Raw genomic sequence first — 6125 nt, 5'->3', positions numbered from 1 at the left:
AATCGAATGAGAATAAAAACAAGCTGTCTGATTTAATAGTTTAACAATTCGAAAATTTATAAAATGTTTCATGTGTAGAAAGGACAATTTTATGACTTATACCACTTTATGCAACTGACAGTGACACAAATTTAATTTTTTAAGCTTAATTCAAAAACATAGTCCTTTGAAATAATTCTTTAGAAGAAATGATGTATGAAATATAAAATTTTTGAATTACCTTTCACTCATAAAATATTTATAACGTCAAAACTATTAGATCTATCAAATCAATTCTATTTTTTTAATTGAGTCTAAAAAATACATAATAAATAATGTCAGACTTGTCTATACTACAATGTCTTAGAATTTTATTTTCATCAAATTAATTTACATTGCATTAAGGGATCATCAATTTTATTCATTTACATATTGCATATCAGGAATATCACTTTTATGAAAATTATTTTTTCCAATTTCTTAGTAAAATTGCTTTTTAAATATAAGAGGATTTTCAATGTCATACTTACATTTTATTATTGTAAAATTTAAAACATTCATTATTGGTATAAGATAATTTAATTAAAAATTATAGGATTTATTTTAGGACAAATTTATTGTAATATACAGTATATAGATTAAAATTTATTAATAACTAAGAAAAAAACAATATTTTATTAAGAGCATACTTTTTATGTATCATATTATTTTGTTATAGCCTTTTACGTGTTTTGTTTCGTATTTTAAATAATACAAGAATCAATTTAAAAAATAGAACATTTATTGTCAAGTGAAACATTTGGAACATTATTCATTTTTATTTCGTATTTTTTAATTTCTTCCATAAAAACAGTATTACATCTCTTCCCTTCTTTACCAGACAAACCTTACAGGATTATACGAAATATCTGAAATAAAAGAAAGAAATCACTTTCATGATAAAATTTTACCAACATATTATTAGAACATTAATTTGAAATCATTTAAGTCCTTAGGTATCCCTTTTAAACTTATTTTAAGTTTGACAGATATTTTGATTATAGTTCTAAGATTATTCTATACACTAATGAAAGATGGCAGGTGTGTTTGGTTTTGTAGTTCCTATGTTTGGATTGAAATTTGTTTCAAGAAAAATAAATTGTATTTATAAACGAAGACTCTTAAAAATGTAAGTATATTGAAAAATTAGTAAGGTACACTTACATACTTACTGTCATTATAGAAAAGCTAAGTATTAAAAGATAAATGTGAAGTATAAATAAAAAGTAAAGTATCATTAGTTAACTTTGAATAATTATAAACAAAATATTATGCAAATCATCATACACAAAAAAAAATAGAGGGGATGAATGTAGAAACAGACAAGGAGATTGGGAATTTGCATTTTTAATAATTACTTTTTATATATAATATACTACCTTTCTTGTAATACTTTTCAATAAAAACCGAAAAATGGGGTAACTTTGTGAGAAACAAGGTAAATATTTACCACACATATTTTCTAACTTGTTTTAAAATGAGATTTTCAAAAATTAAAAGAATTATTAGGGAAGAATAAAATAATTATTTCACTAATAATTATAATAATAAAAAATTTTCAAATAATCGGACACATGCTTTTACAATCAACAGAAATAAAGATTAAATTTAAAAATAAAGAAATATAATCATTATTATATTTTATGTTATAATAATGTAACAAAGTTTGGCGAGTTGCTTGACGAATATTTCAAAGTAAAGCTTTTCGCCATTATAAATCTTTACATATATAAAAATAGAAATTATTTCTATTTAAAGTAATTAAAACTTTGATCGGAACAAATTATAATAAGTTTTAATTTTATTAGCTTAAAATAAATAAATATTTTAGAAGAAAATTTATCGCAAAAATAATGTACTATACTCACCGATACTAAAATCGTGTGCAGGTTTCTGTTATGGTAGTACATCAACTGCATTGAGATGGTCATCTCATAGTGCGAAAGTATTTTTAATGCTTTCATTTTAAAGGAAATGTTATTATTAAACTAAAAAACTGTTCCGTCTCATCTATAAAAAAATTTCATCCGATCATCCTCTTCCTAACGTCGCCGCCATTTTTATTCACATTTGTATATGTCATCACATAAAATTGAAACGTCATAAAAAGCAAACGATCTGATTGGTTCATGAAAGAAATTGCCTGAACGGTTGCAGATACAGTACAGAACCCGTTATCCGGAAATCAGAAAACCGGAAAACCAAAAAACCGGAACGAAATTCGATAAGTTTTCCCCCCATTTTTTGAAGAAAAAAAAAAATTTTTCCTCATAAGATTATAGGATTTTTCTTTCTTTTTTGAAAGATGTTTACCATACCATCATTTTAGAAATAATCATTACTGTATTACTTCATCGTTTTTTCTTCTTTTTAAGATTATTTCCTAATATTTTTTTTTAGTTGGGTTTAACAATAAAAAAGCGGCTTTTTGTACCGATTCAGAAAACCGGAAAAATCAGTTATCCGGAATAGCGATGGTCCCGATCATTCCGGATAATCGGTTCCCTACTGTATTTCGTGCAACCGTGATTTCTATATCACACGAGGATTTTTCGAGCAATTTTTGAAGAAATTACACTTACAGTTGCACTTACACTTACAGTTACACTTACAGTTGCTCTTATTTTCTCTCGTGTGATATAGCCATATTAGTGGCTTTTTTATGTGTGCCTAGTTGGTGTGATAAAATTCTGTTTGTTTAACCGTATAAGGTGAAAGCAGTTAATAAATGGTTTTTCTCACAGTTAACAACTTAAAAATCTTCTTATTCATGGTTCTTTAACTGTTTTGTTTGAATATGGTAAAATAACAATTAATTAAACATTTATGCAACCAGTTTTTCCAAGAAATTTCTAACAGTGTGGATTTGAAAATAAAAGTAAGCTGAATTTTCAAATGAGCGTTTGAGAAATGCTGTCATTGATGAAATTTAGGAGCAAAGAATACTTAAAAGTAATTTATGTCCCCAAAAATGGTCCTTTAATCTTACGATGCATTTTTACAACCATCGCTTATATGTAAAAGACGTGACAGAATGAATTAATTTTCCCTGCCTGACATAAAATTATTATTTTTAGTATTTTATCTGTCATTTAAAACTTTCAATTACAAAATACTTCATTTATTAAAAAGTATTCAATAATTAACAAGCAGCCAAAAAAATTTTGACAGAATCCTTATTATTACTATTTTAAAAAAAGAAGAATCAAGATTCTTTACTGCACACACATTTAATGGGTTAAACTACCAAATCTGAACAAACATTTACCTTACAACTCAAAAGTTGTTCGCAAAATGTGGATTATAAAATTTAAATGAATTTTATCAAAATTTAATCATAAGTTTAAATTATTTTGAATATTTATTTTATGAGTGTAATTTGTGTGTTGAATATAAATTATGATGACAACAGAAATAATGTACGTAAATGTTCTAAACTATAACATAATTAGTAAAATATCTATAGTTATCTATAGTTCATTCTACTATTTTTTGTTTGTTGACAAGATATGACGTCGCATAACACTCGGACGTATCCCAGGCGAATAGATAACATATTTTATTTATTTATATTATAAAGGGTACAAAGAATGACGTAGAACCCACAAGCTTTTATCAATACATTGTATAATTTCCTCAACCTATATGATCGAGAATTAATCATATATCTTATCTACTTATATTAAATATAATAAACAGACAGATTCAGTTAAGACTACGCATAACAGAATGATCCAAATCGTTTTGTTACAAAATAGAGTTAACAAGACAACAGCAGTTTTATTAAACTTCTTAAATAACAAGAAGTTAAAAATAAATCCTTCAAAAATTCATTCAATAAATTCAAAATATTTTATTTCTCAAAAATTAAAATTACATTACTCTTATTTATAATTTTTCTACATTTCTTAGTCTGTAAGTTAAATTCAGAAGCTAGACTATATATTCCCCATGTATAAAAAATAAATTATTTTCCGCTCACCTGTTTTTCCTTCAAGAAATTTTAAATTAACATCAACTGAAATAAATTTAATAAGACGTATTATATGTCATGTATTGTAAAATTCATATTACCAACTAAAGCTGACATTTCAAATTATAATTAAGTTTGATTGAGTCTTGAAAAATTCAAAATGGATCTAAATTAGAAATTTCTCAGAAGTTCTCAGAAGAAATGTTTGAATTGTATTGAATATAAGTAAAATATGTATTCCTGGAATATTCCCTGGAATATTAAGATTTTATTTTATAGCTTAGAATCCTTATGAATTGCATCAATTATGTAATTGACATTTAAATGGTAAGTTTAATTCGCAGAATAGGTATCCTTTTAGAAATAATAGTTCTCACAAAACTAATCGCTTCATGAATCATAAATGAAGTTTATATTTCGATTTCAACAGTTGAATAACTTATGTGACAAGCAAATCTTAATATAACCTGTCATGGAAGTTATTAAAAATGCTTTCTAGACCTATTTGATTTTAATTTTATGAATGGCAAAAAAATATACACTTTACTTTTTTTTACATTATCTACATAAAATATAAAATTTAAATTCATGCTGAAAATAATCATTACTTTTATTACGCTTTAAAACTCATGTGGGAATTAGTAAATCATGTATTTCCTTTGCTTTTATTTACAAATAACAATATGAAATGAGTAAAGTATAATGTATATAATCTAGATTAACTAATAACACTTAGGTAAAAACATTCTTTGTTCTAAATATCGCTTACAAAGTACTCTGAATTGCTTCGATGGAAAATTTTGTTTTATATAACGGAATGAATTATTTTTCCCTTGAGAGTAAATAAAATTGCTTCAAGCTATGGTTCAGTAAATGTTTGTAATGAAAAAGCACCTGATGCAATAATACGAATCCCTTGATATACCCTAAGCTGTTTTCTGTTTTTCCAATCATTAAAAAAAAAGAAATATAATGACTGTCATAAATTGCTCAGAAAGAAAGTTCGATTAAACATTTTGTTTAGAAAGATTTATTTACTGTACAATTTTATTTCAAAAATTTCTTCTGCTATAAACTCGGAGCTGATGAAAAAAATATTGCTTAAAATATTGGTACATACTTCATCTTACAATCGTGCAGATCATCCTTCATAGGACACTCAATTGAACTATATTACGCGCAATTTATTCTTCATTGTATTATAGTCTACACAACACTGATATCTTATTAAGGATTAGAAAGCGAAACAAAAAGGATTAAACGCTTTGTTTAGAAAAAAATTTTCGTACTATTTCATATCTAACATTAATTTCAGTTTGGTTACAGCATGGTTCAGCTGCATTGGAAGCATTATTTAACATGATATCTTATTAACTTTTAAAATAATAAAGAAAATTTGTTTAAAGATTTTTTTAGAGAGATTGTGGTTTACTACTTTATTTCAAATATTTATTTCCGTTTGATTGTACTATGGTTCAGATTTAAAGGAAACATTATTTAACTCTTAAGCTTTTTTTTTGAAACCTTAATGGCTTTAAAAAAGAAAGAAAATTTAAATAAAAACTTTTTGTAGGTTGATTTTTTGTGCTATTTTAATTTAACAACTTATTTCTGTTTAAAACTCTGCGCTCCATTGTTCAAAATATTAGTGAGTGCTGCATTATACAACCATGCAAATTTACTTTTCCTTAGTAAGATATTCAGCTGAATTATATTACAGTGCAGTTTAGTCTTTATTGTGCTATGGTTTTGTTTGATATGAAACATAATACAAATTGATATCTAATTAATGTCTCAAAAATTTGATTGAAGAATTAGAAAAATTTCAAAAAGATTTTTTACTGCTTTATTTTTTTCCTTTGGTTTTGATATGATTCTGTATAAAAAGAAGCATGATTCAACTTGATATTTTATTAACTGATTAAACACTTATTAGACTGATTGTTTGCACTATTTCATTTTCAATATTTGCACCTCTTAGATTAAACCATAGTACAATATAAAAAAAAATGTGGCACAACTTGAAATCTTATCAAGGTTTCGAAAAAGGAAAAAATGAGTAAGCATTTTGTTTAAAAAAAATTTTGTACTAAGCATTTCAAATAGTTTTGTTTGAAACTGTGTGCTATATTGT

General features: G+C 25.1%; 1 long non-coding RNA gene across 1 annotated transcript; it reads right to left on the bottom strand.

Moving 5' to 3' along the window:
* Positions 1–742: 742 nt before the first annotated feature.
* On the bottom strand, positions 743–2647 carry LOC147815774 (uncharacterized). Its single transcript, XR_015430850.1, has 2 exons — positions 1887–2647; positions 743–887 (listed from the first exon to the last, which is right to left on the bottom strand). It is a non-coding gene; the product is annotated as an uncharacterized LOC147815774 (long non-coding RNA).
* Positions 2648–6125: the final 3478 nt, after the last annotated feature.

The sequence above is a fragment of the Parasteatoda tepidariorum genome, chromosome 2 (assembly GCF_982258835.1).
Source record: "Parasteatoda tepidariorum strain Cologne lab strain chromosome 2, Ptep-v5.0, whole genome shotgun sequence".
Classification (NCBI taxonomy): Eukaryota; Metazoa; Arthropoda; class Arachnida; order Araneae; family Theridiidae; genus Parasteatoda; species Parasteatoda tepidariorum.
The sequence above is the reverse complement of the archived record's forward strand: the minus strand, read 5'-3'. Positions and strand labels throughout refer to the sequence as shown.